This window comes from Triticum urartu, chromosome 6A (genome assembly GCF_056163025.1).
Source record: "Triticum urartu cultivar PI428250 chromosome 6A, HENAU_Tu73, whole genome shotgun sequence".
NCBI lineage: Eukaryota > Viridiplantae > Streptophyta > Magnoliopsida > Poales > Poaceae > Triticum > Triticum urartu.
In genome coordinates, this window is record NC_141878.1 from 148,460,849 (window position 1) to 148,481,164 (window position 20,316).

Genomic DNA, 20,316 nt, shown 5'->3' on the forward strand with positions numbered 1-20,316 from the left:
CCGGTCAATAACCAATAGCGGAACCTGGATGCTCATATTGGTTCCTACATATTCTACGAAGATCTTTATCGGTCAAACCACATAACAACATATGTTGTTCCCTTTTGTCACCGGTATTTTACTTGCCCGAGATTCGATCGTCGGTATCTCAATACCTAGTTCAATCTCATTACTGGCAAGTCTCTTTACTCGTTCCATAATGCATTATCTCGCAACTAACTCATTAGTCACATTGCTTGCAAGGCTTATAGTGATGTGCATTACCGAGAGGGCCCAGAGATACCTCTCCGACAATCGAAGTGACAAATCCTAATCTCGATCTATGCCAACTCAACAAACACCATCGGAGACACCTGTAGAGCACCTTTATAATCACCCAGTTACGTTGTGACATTTGGTAGCACACAAAGCGTTCCTTCGATATTCGGGAGTTGCATGATCTCATAGTCATAGGAACATGTATAAGTTATGGAGAAAGCAATAGCAACAAACTAAACGATCATCGTGCTAAGCTAACGGATGGGTCAAGTCAATCACATCATTCTCTGATGATGTGATCCCGTTAATCAAATGACAACTCATGTCTATGGTTAGGGAACATAACCATCATAGATTCAACGAGCTAGTCAAGTAGAGGCAAACTAGTGACACTTTGTTTGTCTATGTATTCACACATGTACTAAGTTTTCGGTTAATACAATTCTAGCATGAATAATAAACATTTATCATGCTATAAGGAAATATAAATAAAAACTTTATTATTGCCACTAGGGCATATTTCCTTCAGTCTCCCTCTTGCACTAGAGTCAATAATCTAGTTCACATCACTATGTGATTAATACCCAAAGAGTGATCATGTTTTGCTTGTGAGAGAAGTTTAGTCTATGGGTCTGCAACTGAAAGTGTAACTATCCCTGGGTGGTTTTGGTAATTCCTAACAACATATAACTCATTGAACTAATGCTACTTAAAGATAAACATTTCAGGAAAGCTCAATGATTGGCATGGCATGGATGAGAAAAGTGGATCCCTCAAAATTCTAAGGACAAACAATTGGTTCAAGCTCAAAGCTCAGGACTCTACATCTTTTCATTTTAAGTGATCCAAGATCACATTGAGTCCATAGAAAAAGCCAATACTATTAAGAGGGGATGAGGTGTTGCCTAATGGCTTGCTTGCTCAAAGTGCTTAGTGATATGCTCCAAAGTCCTCAACCACTTTCTCACATCCACATTTGTCCCAAACCAAAAGTCAAACTCAGCCCCACCGAAACTTTCTATCCGGCGCCACTGAGTTCAGTTGACATAGCCACTGCCAGAAACCCTAGTCTTTTCGGTCTCACCGATAGGGATCTCAGTCTCACGAATATGGGATTGTAATCTCTCTGTTTCCCTTCGTAACGTTTCATTCCAACCGAGATGAGTGATCGGTCCCACCGAGATTGCAATGCAAACTCTCTGTTTCCCTTTTGTAACGTTTTGGTCCAACCGAGATGAGCGAATCGGTCCCACCGAGTTTGCTTGACCAACTCTCTGTTAGTCCATTACCAAAATCGGTCTCACCGAGATTACGTTATGCCCTAACCCTAACAAAATCGGCCCCATCGAGTTGACATGCCAGTCCCACCGAAAATCCTAATGTTCACATTTTGAACTAAATCGGTCTGACCGAGTTTTATGATTCGGTCCCACCGAGTTTGGTGATTTGTGTGTAACGGTTAGATTTTGTGTGGAGGCTATTTATACCCCTCCACCCACTCTTCATTCGTGGAGAGAGCCATCAGAACATGACTACACTCATACATTTTCTGAGAGAGAACCACCTACACTTGTGTTGAGGTCAAGATATTCCACTCCAACCACATAAATCTTGATCTCTAGCCTTCCCCAAGTTGCTTTCCTCTCAAATCATCTCTCCACCAAATCCAAATCCTGCGTGAGATAGTTGAGTGTTGGGGAGACTATCATTTGAAGCACAAGAGCAAGGAGTTCATCATCAACACACCATTTGTTACCTCTTGGAGAGTGGTGTCTCCTAGATTGGCTAGGTGTCACTTGGGAGCCTCCGTCAAGATTGTGGAGTTGAACCAAGGAGTTTGTAAGGGCAAGGAGATCGCCTACTTCGTGAAGATCTACCCAAATGAGGCAAGTCCTTCGTGGGCGACGGCCATGGTGGGATAGACAAGGTTGCTTCTTCGCGGACCCTTTGCGGGTGGAGCCCTTCGTGGACTCGCGCAACCGTTACCCTTCGTGGGTTGAAGTCTCCATCAACGTGGATGTACGATAGCACCACCTATTGGAACCACGACAAAAATCTCCGTGTCTCCAATTGCGTTTGCACACTCCAAACTCCTCCCTTTACCTTCATATGCAATTGTTTTACTTTCCACTGCTATACTCTTAGAATTGCATGTGTAGGTTGATTGCTTGACTTGTGCTAAGTTGCTAAAATCTGCCTAGAACTAAAATTAGGAAAAGGCTAGATTTTTATTTGGTCAAGTAGTCTAATCACCCCCCCTTTAGACATACTTTCGATCCTACAAGTGGTATCAGAGCTTTGGTCTCCATTTGCTTTGATTTCCATAGCTTTTAGTGGTCATAGCCTTGGTTTCACAACCTAGGAGAGTATGGCGTTGATGTCTACTACACAACCTACTTCTTGTAGACGTTGTTGGGCCTCCAAGTGTAGAGGTTTGTAGGATAGTAGCAAATTTCCCTCAAGTGGATGACCTAAGGTTTATCAATCCGTAGGAGGCGTAGGATGAAGATGGTCTCTCTCAAGCAACCCTGCAACCAAATAACAAAGAGTCTCTTGTGTCCCCAACACACCCAATACAATGGTAAATTGTATAGGTGCACTAGTTCGGCAAAGAGATGGTCATACAAGTGGTATATGGATAGTAGATAAAGGTTTTTGTAATCTGAAAATATAAAAACAGCAAGGTAACTAATGATAAAAGTGAGCACAAACGGTATTGCAATGCGTTGAAACAAGGCCTAGGGTTCATACTTTCACCAGTGCAAGTTCTCTCAACAATAATAACATAATTGGATCACATAACTATCCCTCAACATGCAACAAAGAGTCACTCCAAAGTCACTAATAGCGGAGAACAAACAAAGAGATTATGGTAGGGTATGAAACCACCTCAAAGTTATTCTTTCCAAGCAATCCATTGGGCTATTCCTGTAAGTGTCACAAACATCCCTAGAGTTCGTACTAGAATAACACCTTAAGACACAAATCAACCAAAACCCTAATGTCACCTAGATACTCCAATGTCACCTCAAGTATCCATGGGTATGATTATACGATATGCATCACACAATCTCAGATTCATCTATTCAACCAACACATAGAACCTCAAAGAGTGCCCCAAAGTTTCTACCGGAGAATCACGACGAAAATGTGTGCCGACCCCTATGCATAGGTTCATGGGCGGAACCCGCAAGTTGATCATCAAAACATACATCAAGTGAATCATGTGATATCCCATTGTCACCACAGATACGCACGGCAAGACATACATCAAGTGTTCTCAAATCTTTAAGGACGGAATCCGATAAGATAACTTCAAAGGGGAAACTCAATCCATTACAAGAGAGTAGAGGGGGAGGAGAAACATAAGATCCAACTATAATAGCAAAGCTCGCGATACATCAAGATCGTGCCAAATCAAGAACACGAGAGAGAGAGAGATCAAACACATAGCTACTGGTACATACCCTCAGCCCCAAGGGAGAACTACTCCCTCCTCGTCATGGAGAGCTCCGGGATGATGAAGATGGCCACCGGAGAGGGATTCCTCCTCCGGCAGGGTGCTGGAACGGGTCTAGATTGGCTTTCGGTGGCTATGGAGGCTTCTGGCGGCGGAACTCCCAATCTATTATGCTCCCCGGCCGTTTTAGGGTATATGGAGATATATAGGCGAAAGAAGTACGTCAGGGGAGCCACGAGGGGCCCACGAGGGTGGAGGGCGCGCCCCCTACCTCGTGGTTTCCTCGAAGCTTCCTTGACGTGGACTCCAAGTCTCCCGGGTCGCTTTCCTTCCAAAAATAAGTTCCATAAAGTTTCGGGTCAATTGGACTTCGTTTGATTTTCCTTTTCTGCGATACTCTAAAACAAAGAAAAAACATAAACTGGCGCTGGGCTCTGGGTTAATAGATTAGTCCCAAAAATAATATAAAAGTGGATAATAAAGCCCATAAACATCCAAAACAGAAGATAATATAGCATGGAGCAATCAAAAATTATAGATACGTTGGAGATGTATCAACATCCCCAAGCTTAATTCATGCTCATCCTCGAGTAGGTAAATGATAAAAACAGAATTTTTGATGCGGAGTGCTACTTGGCATAATTTCAATGTAATTCTTCGTAATTGTGGTATGAATATTCAGATCCGAAATATTCAAGATAAAAGTTCATATTGACATAAAAATAATAATACTTCAAGCATACTAACTAAGCAATTATGTCCTCTCGAAATAACATGGCTAAAGAAAGTTCATCCCTACAAAATCATATAGTTTAGTCATGCTCCATTTTTGTCACACAAGAATGCTCTCATCATGCACAACCCTGATGACAAGCCAAGCAATTGTTTCATACTTTAGTAATCTCAAACTCATAAACCTTCACGCAATACATGAGCGCGAGCCATGGATAGAGCACTATGGGTGGAATAGAATATGATGATGGGGGGTACATGGAGAAGACAAAAAGGAGAAAGACTCACATCCACGAGGCTAATCAATGAGCTATGGGGATGCCCATCAATTGATGTTAATCCGAGGAGTAGGGATTGCCATGCAACAGATGCACTAGAGCTTATAAATGTATGAAAGCTCAACAAAAGAAACTAAGTGGGTGTGCATCCAACTTGCTTGCTCACGAAGACCTAGGGCACTTGAGGGGCCCATTGTTGGAATATACAAGCCAAGTTCTATAATGAAAATTTCCCACTAGTATATGAAAGTGACAAAACAAGAGACTCTTTATCATGAGGATTATGGTGCTACTTTGAAGCACAAGTGTGGCAAAGGATAGTAGCATTGTCCCTTCTCTCTTTTTCTCTCATTTTTGGGCCTTCTCCTTTTTTATGGCCTTTCTCTTTTTTTGGGCCTTCTCTTTTTTATGGCCTTTCTCTTTTTTTTATATATATTCCTCACTTGGGACAATGCTCTAGAAAATGATGATCATCACACTTCTATTTATTTACAACTCAATGATTACAACTCGATACTAGAACAAAGATGACTCTATATGAATGCCTCCGGCGGTGTACCGGGATATGCAATGAACCAAGAGTGACATGTATGAAAGAATTATGAACGGTGGCTTTGCCACAAATACTATGTCAACTACATGATCATGCTAAGCAATATTACAATGATGAATGTGTCATGATAAACGGAATGGTGGAAAGTTGCATGGCAATATATCTTGGAATGACTATGGAAATGCCATAATAGGTAGGTATGGTGGCTGTTTTGAGGAAGATATAAGGAGGTTTATGTGTTAAAGAGCGTATCATATCACGGGGTTTGGATGCACCGACGAAGTTTGCACCAACTATCAATGTGAGAAAGGGCAATGCACGGTACCGAAGAGGCTAGCAAGGATGGAAGGGTGAGAGTGCGTATAATCCATGGACTCAACATTAGTCATAAAGAACTCACATACTTATTGCAAAAATATACAAGTCATCAAAAACCTCGGCACTACGCGCATGCTCCTAGGGGGATAGATTGGTAGGAAAAGACATCGCTCGTCCCCAACCGCCACTCATAAGGAAGACAATCAAATAGCACCTCACGTTTCAAATTTGTCACATAACGTTTACCATACGTGCATGCTACGGGACTTGCAAACTTCAACACAAGAATTTCTCAATTTCACAACTACTCAACTCGCACGACTTTGATATTATTACCTCCATATGTCAAAACAATCATCAAGCATCAAACTTCTCTTAGTATTCAAAACACTCATAAGAAAGTTTTTACTAATCTTGAATACATAGCATATTAGGATTATTTAAGAAAATTACCATGCTATTTAAGCCTCTCAAAATAATCTAAGTGAAGCATGAGAGTTCATCTATTTCTTCAAAATAAAACTACCACCATGCTCTAAAAGATATAAGTGAAGTACTAGAGCAACAACAAACTACTCCGAAAGATATAAGTGAAGATCAATGAGTAGTCAAATAATTATGCAACTATGTGAAGACTCTCTAACATTTAATAATTTCATATCTTGGTATTTTATTCAAACAAAATAAAAATAAAATGACGCTCCAAGCAAAACACATATCATGTGGTGAATAAAAATATAGCTCCAAGTAAAGTTACCGATGAACGAAGACGAAAGAGGGGATGCCTTCCGGGGCATCCCCAAGCTTAGGCTCTTGGTTGTCCTTGAATATTTCCTTGGGGTTCCTTGGGCATCCCCAAGCTTAGGCTCTTGCCACTCCTTATTCCATAGTCCATCGAATCTTTACCCAAAACTTGAAAACTTCACAACACAAAACTTAACAGAAAACTCATGAGCTCCATTAGCAAAAGAAAGTAAATCACCACTTGGGTACTGTAATGAACTCATTCTTTATTTCTATTGGTGTAATATCTAATGTATTCCAACTTATCTATGGTTCATACCCTCCGATACTACTCATAGATTCATCAACATAAGCAAACAACACATCGAAAACAGAATCTGTCAAAAACAGAACAGTTTGTAGTAATCTGGATCAAACGTATACTTCTGGAACTAATAAAATTCTCAAATAAATTGCTGGACGTGAGGAATTTATCTATTAATCATCTTCAAAAAGAATTAACTAAATATCACTATCCAAATAAAAATGGCAGCAATTCTTGTGAGCGCTAAAGTTTCTGTTTTCTACAGCATGATCAACAAGACTTTCCCCAAGTCTTCCCAACGGTTCTACTTGGCACAAACACTAATTAAAACATAAAAACTCAATCATAACAGAGGATTGATGATTAATTTATTACTAAACAGGAACAAAAAGCAAGGAACAAAAATAAAGTTGGGTTGCCTCCCAACAAGCGCTATCGTTTAATGCCCCTAGCTAGGCATGATGATTTCAATGATGCTCACATAAAAGATAAGAATTGTAACATAAAGAGAGCATCATGAAGAATATAAATAGCACATTTAAGTCTAACCCACTTCCTATGCATAGGGATTTTGTGAGCAAACAACTTGTGGGAACAAGAATCAACTTGCATAGGAAGGTAAAGCAAGCATAACTTCAAAACTTTAAGCACATAGAGAGGAAACTTGATATTATTGCAATTCATACAAGCATATATTCCTCCCTCATAATAATTTTCAGTAGCATCATGAATGAATTCAACAATATAACCATCACCTAAAGCATTATTTTCATGATGCATAAGCATAAAATTTTTATTACTCTCCACATAAGCAAAATTCTTCTCATTCGGAATAGTGGGAGTATCATAAGAGACTCGAATACTATAAATTGTTTCCACATTAAAAGAGTAATGTTCAGAAAAGGGGTAATCATAAACATGAAAAGTTTTATAAATATAATCACTACTTTTTATAGCATAAGTATCATCACAATAATCATCATAAGTAGGAGGCACGCTATCATCATTATAAATTTGCATATCAAAACTTGGGAGACTAAAAATATCATCTTCATTAAACGTAGCATCCCCAAGCTTGGGACAAACATTAATTGCAGCAAATATATTCTCAAAAACATCATCTTCATCAAACATAGCATACCCAGGCTTGGGCCTTTTCATATCATAAGCATAATCACTCTCAACATTAATAGTATGGGTAGCACCAATAGTATAGCAATTATCATATTCTTCCAAGCAAGTGCCAAAAAGATTTTCAAGATCATAAGAAGTATCATTATCTTCCACAATTATATTTTCATGAGGCACAATAGTAATAGGAGCAGCATTATTTGGGGGAAATATCTTTTTACCTCTCTTCTTTTTTCTTTTCTTCTTCTTCACCACATCATGTGTGGGTTCAATCCTCTTTTTGGAGCACCTTATTAACGAGATTGGTTGAATAGGAGGCTCCTCCTCGTTACCTGATTCATCATAAGAAATAATAGGAGGGTATTGGGAAGTCTCTTCCCTTTCATTAGTATTCTCTTCATCTTCTATCTGTTTTCTTTTCTTTATGTAGTTGGCAATATAAGGATTTTCAATACAATTCACCGCACAATACATATAAATTTCCTCTAGATCAAAATGAAGAACTATATCAAGGGAAAATTTTGGAATATCCTTAGTTATACATTTGATTTCTTCATAGCCCATAAGCAAACTAAGTACATTATAATGCGCAAGGGAAATCAATTCATCACAATTTTTGGACACGATTAGATCATGAAACAATCTGCATCGGATAGCTAAATGACCCTGTTCATTGCAAAGTCCACAAGTACGGCCAAGAAAATTTAAATTTTCAGCACAATCATCTAGCCTTTCTTGCAACAATTTAGTTTCTAAGTACTTATGCCTCTTGCAATATCTATCTTCCCTATTTGGTGTGTACTTACAAACCCAATGCACTCCACAAAAATTGACATGTTTATAGGAGACATTTTCATCATAACTAGTGCAATCATCATTAGTACTATGGATATTCAAGGAGTTTGTACTAACAACATTGCAATCCTGCTCATTATTCAAAGATTTAGTGCCAAACATTTTAATGCTTTCTTCTTCTAGCATTTGAGCACAATTTTCCTTTCCATCATACTCACGAAAGATATTAAAAAGATGAAGCATATGAGGCAAACTTAATTCCATATTTTTGTAGCTTTCTTTTATAAACTAAACTAGTGCTAAAACAAGAAACAAAAAGATTTGATTGCAAGATCTAAAGATATACCTTCAAGCGCTAACCTCCCCGGCAACGGCACCAGAAAAGAGCTTGATGTCTACTACACAACCTTCTTCTTGTAGATGTTGTTGGGCCTCCAAGTGTAGAGGTTTGTAGGACAGTAGAAAATTTCCCTCAAGTGGATGACCTAAGGTTTATCAATCCGTAGGAGGCATAGGATGAAGATGGTCTCTCAAGCAACCCTGCAACCAAATAACAAAGAGTCTCTTGTGTCCCCAACACACCCAATACAATGGTAAATTGTATAGGTGCACTAGTTCGGCGAAGAGATGGTGATACAAGTGGTATATGGATAGTAGATAAAGGTTTTTGTAATCTGAAAATATAAAAACAGCAAGGTAACTAATGATAAAAGTGAGCACAAACGGTATTGCAATGCGTTGAAACAAGGCCTAGGGTTCATACTTTCACTAGTGCAAGTTCTCTCAATAATAATAACATAATTGGATCACATAACTATCCCTCAACATGCAACAAAGAGTCACTCCAAAGTCACAAATAGAGGAGAACAAACGAAGAGATTATGGTAGGGTACGAAACCACCTCAAAGTTATTCTTTCCAATCAATCCGTTGGGCTATTCCTATAAGTGTCACAAACAGCCCTAGAATTCATACTAGAATAACACCTTAAGACACAAATCAACCAAAACCCTAATTTTACCTAGATACTCCAATGTCACCTCAAGTATCTGTGGGTATGATTATACGATATGCATCACACAATCTCAGATTCATCTATTCAACCAACACATAGAACCTCAAAGAGTGCCCCAAAGTTTCTACCGGAGAATCACGACAAAAACGTGTGCCAACCCCTATGCATAGGTTCATGGGCAGAACCCGCAGGTTAATCACCAAAACATACATCAAGTGAATCACGTGATATCCCATTGTCACCACAGATACGCACGACAAGACATACATCAAGTGTTCTCAAATCTTTAAGGACTCAATCCGATAAGATAACTTCAAAGGGGAAACTCAATCCATTACAAGAGAGTAGAGGGGGAGTTGAAACATAAGATCCAACTATAATAGCAAAGCTCACGATACATCAAGATCGTGCCAAATCAAGAACACGAGAGAGAGAGATCAAACACATAGCTACTGGTACATACCCTCAGCCCCGAGGGAGAACTACTCCCTCCTCGTCATGGAGAGCTCCGGGATGATGAAGATGGCCACCGGAGAGGGATTCCCCCTCCGGCAGGGTGCCGGAACGGGTCTAGATTGGCTTTCGGTGGCTACGGAGGCTTCTGGCGGCGGAACTCCTGATCTATTGTGCTCCCCAATCGTTTTAGGGTATATGGAGATATATAGGCGGAAGAAGTACATCAGGGGAGCCACGAGGGGCCCACGAGGGTGGAGGGCGCGCCCAGGGGGGGTGGGCGCGCCCCCTACCTCGTGGCTTCCTCGAAGCTTCCTTGACGTGGACTCCAAGTCTCCCGAGTTGCTTTCCTTCCAAAAATAAGTTCCGTGAAGTTTCAGGTCAATTGGACTCCGTTTGATTTTCCTTTTCTGCGATACTGTAAAACAAAGAAAAAACAGAAACTGGTACTGGGATCTGGGTTAATAGGTTAGTCCCAAAAATAATATAAAAGTGTATAATAAAGCCCATAAACATCCAAAACAGCAGATAATATAGCATGGAGCAATCAAAAATTATAGATGCGTTGGAGACGTATCAGGCGTCTAGCGAGGGAAATTACCACCGTAGAGGTCCTTACTTTGATGGTACAAATTTTGCTAGTTGGAAGCATAAGATGAAAATGCATATTCTTGGACATAACCCCGCCGTTTGGGCTATTGTGTGTATTGGCTTGCAAGGTGAATTCTTCGATGGGAGAGAACCAAACCGTGAAGCTACCGCGGAAGAGTTGAAGATGCTACAATACAATGCTCAAGCTTGTGATATTCTCATGGATTATGCCCCGAAGAATTCAACAAAATCAGCCGTCTTGAGAATGCAAAGGAAATTTGGGATACTTTGATTGATATGCACGAAGGTACCAAATCTGTCAAGGAATCCAAATTGGATGTGCTTCAAAGTCAGTTTGACAAATTCAAAATGAAGGATGGTGAAGGCGTCGCTGAAATGTACTCTAGGCTTGCGCTCATCACAAATGAGATTGTCGGCTTAGGAAGTGATACCGTGTGCACATTGATCCATCATCAAGAAGATCCTAAGAGCCTTGGATGGAAAATATGATACCGTGTGCACATTGATCCAAGTGATGCCCAATTACAAAGATCTCAAGCCAACAGAAGTTATTGGAAGAATTGTTGCTCATGAGATGTCACTCAAGGATAAGGAAGAGCTTCACAACAAGTCAAGTGGTGCTTACAAAGCCTCGTGTGATGCTCCCACATCACCAAGTGAGAAGCAAACCTTCAATGAAGATCTGAGTCTAATGGTGAAGAACTTCAACAAGTTCTACAAGAGTAGAAGCAAGGAAAGAAGTTCCAAGTCAAGGTCCTACAATGACAAAATATCTTCTAGTCGTGAGCGTAATTGCTACAATTGTGGAAGAACCGGACACTACTCCAATGAATGTACGCCCCCCTACAAAAGAAGAGAAGATTCTCCCAAAAGAAGGAGTAGAAGAGAAGAATCACCATCAAGAGAGAGAAGGATTAGAGATGATCGTTATGAATGAAGACCCTCTCGGAGAAGCAAGGACTCGAAAAGGAAGGACAAGTCATTAAGGAGCTACACAAAAAGAAGACATGAAGCTCATATTGGTGAATGGGTATCCGGTTCCGACTCCGACAATCACTCCGAAAGAAGTTATCACTCCGACTCCGAATATACTCAAGATGAAGGTGTTGTCGGACTAGCACTTGTGACAACCAACTCCTATGACATATTTGACTCACCAAATGAAGGAATTGGGAGATGCTTCATGGCTAAGGGTCCAAAGGTAACACACCCCAAGTATGTTGATTTCAATAGTGATGAAGATGATTTGCTAGGAGATGATGATTTACTTGTTGACAACTCTAGTTATGAAAACTATGATGAGCTTGCTATTAATCATGATAATCAAGATAAAACAAATGACGATGATAAGAAGGAGATTGAGCGTCTAACTAAAGAACTAAACACTCTTAAGTTAGCTCATGAAACTACCTTGGAAGATCATCGAGAACTTTTAAAGACTCATGATAAGCTATGATTTGAAAAGCTCAACCTTGAGCAAGAACATGAGTTTTTAAAGGCAATCAATGATGATCTTCGCAAGAAAAGTTCTTCTTATATTGCCAAGCGTTTACTCTTGTATACTTACATGCCACAAGTTAAATCTAGCAACAAGAACAAGAAAGATTCTTCATCTAGTAGTAACAACAATCATGCTAAATCCAATGTTGTTGCTTCTAGTAGCTCTCTTGATTCCACTAATGACTCTCTTAGCCAAGTTACACTTGAGCAAGAAAATAGCTTATTGAAGGGAATTATATAGAAAGGTGTTTACAAGAGCCTTGCCGGAAGTAAGCAATTTGAGGAAATTGTACGCAAGCAAGGAAGACACCGAAAGAATCAAGGTGTTGGTTTTGAACGAAAGTTCAATGCCAATGGAGTTGAGTGGGAAGAAGATAAATACCCCAAGACAAAGTTTTTTCCTCAACAAGAGAAGTATGATCCTACTTCTTTCAAAGGAACACAAGATCAAGATGATCTTCCACCACAAGACCACAAGCAAAAAGGCAAGGACAAGCTTCAAGAGGAGATTGATGCATTCAAGGAAGCACCCAAGGCTTGGTCAAATGGATTCCCAAGACTACATAAAGTTCTACTTCAAGTATGACTACAACCCCAAGGATTCCCATCAAGATGGTGTGGATCCCGAAGAACAAGAATTAGAGTTCTTGAGGGTGACTCCGCCAACCTACTTCACTCTTATCATTTTGGCAAGGACAAGTGCAAACAACTTTCATATCTTGCACTAGTTCAAGGAGTCACAAACCCTCTTGTTGGTAAGACAAGGGACAAGGTAACCTAATGCTTCCATGGACATCATCTTGTGTACACATCACTCTATGTATATGGATATCCTTGTTTGTTCCTTGTGGGACTAACCCATGTAGGTACTGAAAGTGCAACTCACTCCAAAGAATTGCTCCGAATGATCTACATCAACATTGAGGATCCACATCTTCAACACCTACATGAAGTCATCATTGACAAAACCCAAGGTTAGTTGATCCCTCTTAGGGAGGATATCACATCTAGGGGGAGCTTTACTCTAATCAATTGAGTTAAAGCAACTCTAATGGTGTGAGTACAACAATGCTCTATGTAAATGTGGTAACCCCACTTGTGCTTAAATGATGAGTATGACCTATGATCAAATGTTCTCATTTGACTCCCAAGTCAATATACTCATATATAGATGACCTAGTCATCGCCAATTGCTTGATAGATGCTAGAGTGTTTGTGCATGCTTCGTCACATATTTCATTTGCCATTTTAATTGTGTGAGCATGTTGAATGCATATTTTTCTCATTCGAGGACATCCATTTGTTGCTTTGATTATTTTTTCTCTTTTGCCAAATGGATGGACAAGAATGCCTAAGAACTCCCTCTATCTATCTATGCTTTTCTCATCTCAAACTCTATTCATGCTACATCACAAAGTTTGATCAAGTCAGATTCGAACCACTCTGTGTGAGGAGCACTCGGAGTTCTCGATTCGTCATAGACTTAAACTTCCAAAACCTCTTTGTGCATTTCGATTTGACCGGTTCATCTTTTTCGGTCCTACCAAGATCACTTAGTTGATCTAGGTTTTCAATCTCGGTGCAACTGATTAAAACCTTTCGGTCACACCGAGTTGCAGTAACTGCCTGCAGTTTTGCATCTCTGTGCCACCGATTTGTTCCACTCGGTCACACCGACAGAGTCAGGTTATATATGCTGACGGGCGAAATTTTGGAAAGTTTTCCGAAACCCTTCGCCCGCGCATAACCTACTCTGCCTCTTCGGGTCTCCGGATCATCTTCTCGCCGCCAGCGACATCCTGCCGCTGGTCTCCACTGTCGTAACGAACACTCGCCGCATTAGGGTAAGTGTTCGATCCCTTGTGCTGTCTTTTTCACTCCGATTCCTAGCACAAGGACAATGCCATGTTTCTTGCCACGATTGAGATTCATTCATCCAGCTAAAACTTCCTTAGGTCTAGATTGATTCGAAAATTTTAGGGTTAGCTCTCCACAGAACTCATCTCGGACCGACCGAACTATAGAAATCGGTCTCACCGATTCGGCCTTGGCCATTGCACATGTGCTCTTCGGTCTGACTAAAACGCGCAAATCGGTGTGACCGAGTTCAAGATTCTGTGAAACCCTAACAATCTCGGTGCCACCAAACTGTGACTCGGCCCCACCGAGTTCACTAGTTTAGGTTCCAAGTGTTGCTTCGGTATCACCGAGTTTGTCAATTCGGTAGCTCCGAGATCACTTATGCAGAGAACTAAAACTAAACTTTTTGACTCAATTGTTTTGCAAAACTCATGTACTTTGTGATGCTCATCTTCTCTACCTCATCTATAATCTATTCACAGGGTCTACTGACAGTTTGCATGCACGATGTCCGACCAAGGTGATAGCCAGAACAAGTCTGAACAGCAGGTGCAGATGAGTGAGGGTTTTGATCCCTCTAGCAGCTATGATGAGGGCAGCAGGAGCACACCAAGTAACTTTCCAAAGGCAGATACCAGGACAAGGAAGAAGAAAACTTCTGATTTAGAGGATGAACATTATGTGGCTGTTGAGGATGAGGCCACTTCAAGGAAAAATGTGTTGAAGAAGGAGTATGGCACAACTGCTACAACAAAGCCAGGAATGAAAACAAAGGCTCCAGCAAGAAGAGTTCCTATGTCTTAGGCCAGAGCATCCACTGCTGAAACCTCCAAGCCAACTGAAGAGGCAGTTGGAGAAGGGAATAAAAGGAAGGAAAGGGTCAAGAAGACCACTGCCATAGTGCTTGGCAGACCATCAATAATGAGAGGTTCAGATGAAGAGGAAGAGGATGCTGCACCAGCACCCAAAGCACAAAAGCTCATGGGAGATGCAATCAGATCAGGGGCTACTCCATCTAAACCTAAAGCTGCTCCCAAGGCTACTGCTCCAGCTCAGAAGCCTAAACCCAAGAGAAGCACTAGAAACATTCCTGCTGAGGAGAAAAACAAGGCCCCAGTGCCTGAAGCTGCTGCTGAAGAAGAAGATGACTCAGTTGTGTTGAGGAAGCTGAAGCCCAAGATCCCTGACCACAATGATACACACCCTATGGCAGAAAACATGAAAATCAGGAAGGATGCAGGACTGAGGTTATGGAGACAGTCTGATCCATATGCTGTCAGGAGGAGGATTGCTGTGGACTACATATTTCACACCAAGGAACAACAAGACTTTTATGAGACAATCCTGCTTGACAAGAAGCCCATTGTGTGTGACATGAGATGGGTTGACTGGGAGTACATCAAGGAGAATGAAGATCACTATCCAGGTGTATATGACAACTTCAAGGCATGTGGAGTTGATACCTTTGTGGCCCAGAAGCTCACCAAGTGGAACGACGAGCTGATCATGCAGTTTTACTCCACTGCCCACTTCTACCCAGATGGAAAGATCATTTGGATGTCCTAAGGTACAAGGTACCAATCTTCTATTAAAGAATGGGCTCAGTTGATTAATGCCCCAGAAGAAAATGAGGATGAATTGGATATTTATGCTGAGAAGAAGAAAGACCACAACACAATGGCCAACATGTACAAAGAGATCCCAGATGCTGCTTTGGATACTCACAAGTTTGGATCTATCCACTTCTTGTTGTCTGGTCTGCCTACTATAAATTGGATCCTCAGACACACATTGCTACCCAAGTCAGGTGATCACAAGATGATCAGAGGACATGCCATCAACTTGCTACATTTGTTTGATGTGCCTCAAAAATTCAAAGTCATGAGTCAGATTATGGAGACAATCAAAAGGACAGCAGCTGATCAGAAGAGGAGTTGTGGGCATGCCCCACAAATTCAGGAGCTCATCAACTCAAAGATGGGCACATGCAAATATCTTTTGGATAAGGAGCACCTGCCCATCTACCCAGAATTTGAAGACAACACTGTTGTCATGGATGAAAATGAACCATCTTCATCTCAAGCACATGAGAAGAGAGAAAAAGCAAGGGCAGAGAAAGCTGCAAAGATGCCAAGTGTTGAGGAGGCATCTCAGGTTTTCCTGAAGAGCAAGCAAGATCAGCTTGGATATCTGATCCAATCCACCTTGAGGATTGAGAAGGGCTTGGCCACCCTGACTCAAAACTAGGAGAGCTTGGAGAGGATTATAGAGACCAAATTCTATGATCTTGATCAGAAGGTAACTGAGATAGTACCCAGAGGACAAAGATCTGCTGCAGTGCCCGTGATAGATACTCGAGCTTCAGTGTCAGCACCGGCATCCACAGCTCCAGTGCCACCTCCAGCAGCCACTCCATCAACTCCAACTACTTCATCAGAAGCCTTCGTCCTTGGAGTTCTCTCTACACCACCTCCCGAAGATCAAGCTTGAGAGTCGTTTAGCACTATGCATTTTTGAACTTTTTGGTAACTTGTTGCCAAAGGGGGAGAAAAATGTATAGATCATAGGCTTCGAGAGAGAGTGTTTTTATCTCTCTTGCTATTTTGGTTGAACTTATTTATTGAGTGCTTGTGTGAGATACTTTATGTCTTTGTGAGATACTTGTTGATCATGTGTTTGATCATATGCTACCTGTTGGGAATATAGCTAATCGGTAAAGACCCGCCCAGGAGGGGCCGGGTCAACCCCAATGGCGGGTTACAAAAGGAGCCCCGTAATATTCAAGGTGATAGTTATTAAGACTTGTAGAATGCCTAAGCCCAGAGGCGGCTTAAGGCCCAATATTATAAACCGATGTGTGTAAGGAAAGTCTTATAAAGAAAGGCATGTAAAGAAGTCACCGAGCCGGACACGTTTATGAACCGGCCGGGACTCTGTAGGCCACCAGGCGTCAACCTGTGTATACAAGGGGACGACCCAGTGGTGGCTCAGGGCAAGAAACAAGATATCGATAACCAAGCCGACGGATTAGCCTCTTGGTGATCGAAACCCCAGCAATTCCAACACAACTAGACGTAGGCTTTTACCTTCATCGTAAGGGGCCGAACTAGTATAAAACCTCTCGTGTCCTTTGTCCTGATTAACCCCTTTAAGCTTCCTAGTTGCGATGGCCCTACGACTAAGTCCTTTTGCTAGGACATCTGCCGTGACAATTCCACGACAGTTGGCGCCCACCGTGGGGCCAGCACATAGTGGATTTGAGTTCTTGAAGGGCAACTTCGAAGGGCTCAAGGGATACGTTGTGGGCCGGATGACCAAGAGTTGTCGCGGCAAGCTCTACATCGACGACGAAGGCTGGGCCTCGAGGCCAGCTCAATTGAGTACGGGTACCGGGTCCCCTTCGGCGGAATTCATGTCTTCATCGGTCGGATTGGCGAATCGGGCCCTGAGCCGGACGTCTGCACCAACATCATCGAGATGGCTCAGCGCGCGAGACCCGCATGGGCCCGACCCGCCGTAACGCGTGCCTTTGTGGGTTGCATCCATGGAGGTGAATACTCGGACGGATCAGTGGATGACGGTGAGACGGCCATCTGTTCTGATGCTACGTCATCAACATGCGAGACATATTCTTTGTATCAGCTGTAGGATGGCATGCTTGGGGGCTGTTCCAATGGCAGCAGTATTCCGGACCCCTCTGAGCCGCTGAATCGAGCCGGAGTCTTCATGGCAGGCACTCAGCCTGGGCATAATTCCACAGCCACAGCAGCAACAACCACCGGGTCGGCAGCAGCCGGGTCAGGAGACCCCGTGCCCCCCGGCTCAGATACTAATGGACCTCATGGATAAGCTGACGGCTCTATTGACTGCCGTAGTGGAGCCGGCGGATAAAGTTCAACATGACGCGGAGGTGGCACGGGTACACGAAGAGATGGCACAGGCCAAGGAAAATTTAGTAGCAGAAGAGGTCAGGATGGCCGCGGAGCGGGCGGCTTTGGACGCGCGGGCTCAGCAGCTTCAAGCGGAGACTTTCCGACTCTCAGTGGATCTGAACGCGTCAAACGAGGTCATGAGGAGAAGGCATCAGAAAACTCAGTCACGACTACCTCTGACGCTCGATCCTAGGAACCTTTTCCATACACCCGGGGCCGGTCCAAGTAACCCGCCGGAGGCAAATCGGATCACGACACCCGGAGCACCGGTTCAGCCGCGGGCCATGGAACCACCTCGCATGTATACCGCTCCACCTTATTATGCGCCAACACCACCGGGTCACTTCTCCAATCCTTTAGAAAACCTCATTGCTGTGTCGGCTCGTTTGGAGGCTCTCCCGATGGAAGGTGACTCTCCGACAACAATCGAAACACGAAGGGTGAGAGAACTTCTTCAGACGGCTCTGGCGTAGCAGGACGCGTACTCTTACAGTCGAGACAGAATCCATTCAACCCCTCGTCTGAGCCGGAGCCCGAGCTATAGCAGTCATATGGACTCAGCTGATATGTCAAGTAACGCTCAACGCCGCAACCGACCGCACAGGCATGAGCCGGTACAGGCTGGAGCCCTTAACTTAGCGGATCAGGAGAGGATCCTACAAGAGGCGGAGCGGGCGGTTCAACTGGCAGCTGAGCAGGCGGCTCATCAAAATTTTCCGGCTTATCCAGCAACCTCTGTTGAGGCAGGAGTAGCCACAAGAACAGGAGGTGTCCCTTGTCTGGTGCCGGCTATACGTAATGAGCGATTGCCAAAAGACTTCAAGGGGCCTCGCAAAGTGCCTAATTACACGACCGACTTGCAGCCTGGGGCCTGGATTGAGAGTTATGAGATGGCGATGGAACTGTTGGAAGTCAGCGATGAAGCAATGGCTAAGTATTTCACTATGATGTTGGATGGAACGACTCGCACTTGGTTGAAAGGATTGCCCCCCAATTCCATCGGCTCATGGGCGGAATTAAAAACCCGGTTCATTCAGAACTTCAAGGACACATGCAAAAAACCTATGTCAATCATGGACCTGACTAATTGTAAGCAAGAGGAAGGTGAGTCCACAACCCATTGGGTGCGCCGGGTCAAGGAGATAATACATTCATCTGATAAGATGGATGCCGGCTCGGCAGTCTTAATGTTGGAGAAAAATTGCCGTTTTGAACCTCTAAAGCAGAAGCTGGGGCGGCTCAAGCGTGACTGCAATGACATGGGCCAGTTGATGGCGACCCTGGTCAAGTATGCTGATTCTGATAGTACCAAGGACCCCGTGTCTGATGAAGAAAAAACAGGGAAGGGAAAGAAGGACGGCAATGGCAAGGGTCACCAGCATAACCCGACAAATCAAGGAGGTAAAAAACGTAAGGCTGGAGAATTTGTGGCTAATACCAATGCACAGGGCAACAATCAGCGGCGCAAGGGTAGGCAACCCCCTCGGTCAGGCGGGTCAGGTCCCACCCTCGAGCAACTATTGAATGAACCTTGTCCAAGACACGACACCCGGGAGAAGCCAGCCACCCATCTGTGGAAGGATTGTACAATCATGAAGGCATTTAAAAATTCAAACACATTTGATGGAAGTCACGGGCCTGGCGGCGGTTCAGGTGGAGGCGGCTTTCATGGCCTGGGCGCCGGTTCAGGTGGATGCGGTTTTCACGGTCAGGGCCATACGGGTAACCAGGGAGGTTATAATCCACAACCCGACCAAGGTAATCAGTAGCAACAGTCCGGATATCAGAGCAACCCAAAACAGTTGAACAGTGGGCAATACCATGCATTTACCGCTAGTTTATGCAAAAGGGACCAGAAGCTTCATAAAAGGGCTGTCAATGCCGTTGAGCCGGCGATTCCACGTTATCTAAGGTGGTCAGAACAGCCTATTGTGTGGAGCAGAGAAGATCAACCTCCCCGGGTTGATAATCCGGGTCACTTAGCCTTGGTAGTGGCACCTCAGGTTGGTGGATATAAGTCCACTAAAGTGCTCATGGATGGAGGCAGTAGCATCAACATCCTCTACTATGAGACGTTCCGACGGATGGGGTTGACTGATAAGAGTCTTATGCAATCCAACACTGTTTTCCATGGTGTTGTACCTGGCAAATCGGCATACCAAGTTGGTAAGATTGAACTGGAAGTAGCCTTTGGGGATGAATATGATTCCAGAGTTGAGAAGTTAACTTTTGAGGTGGTTAAGATCAAAAGCCCATATCATGCTCTGTTTGGACGGCCGGCTTATGCCAAGTTCATGGCTCGGCCGTGTTATGTATATCTACAGCTCAAGATGCCGGGTTATAAAGGCACCATTACAGTACACGGGAGCCAA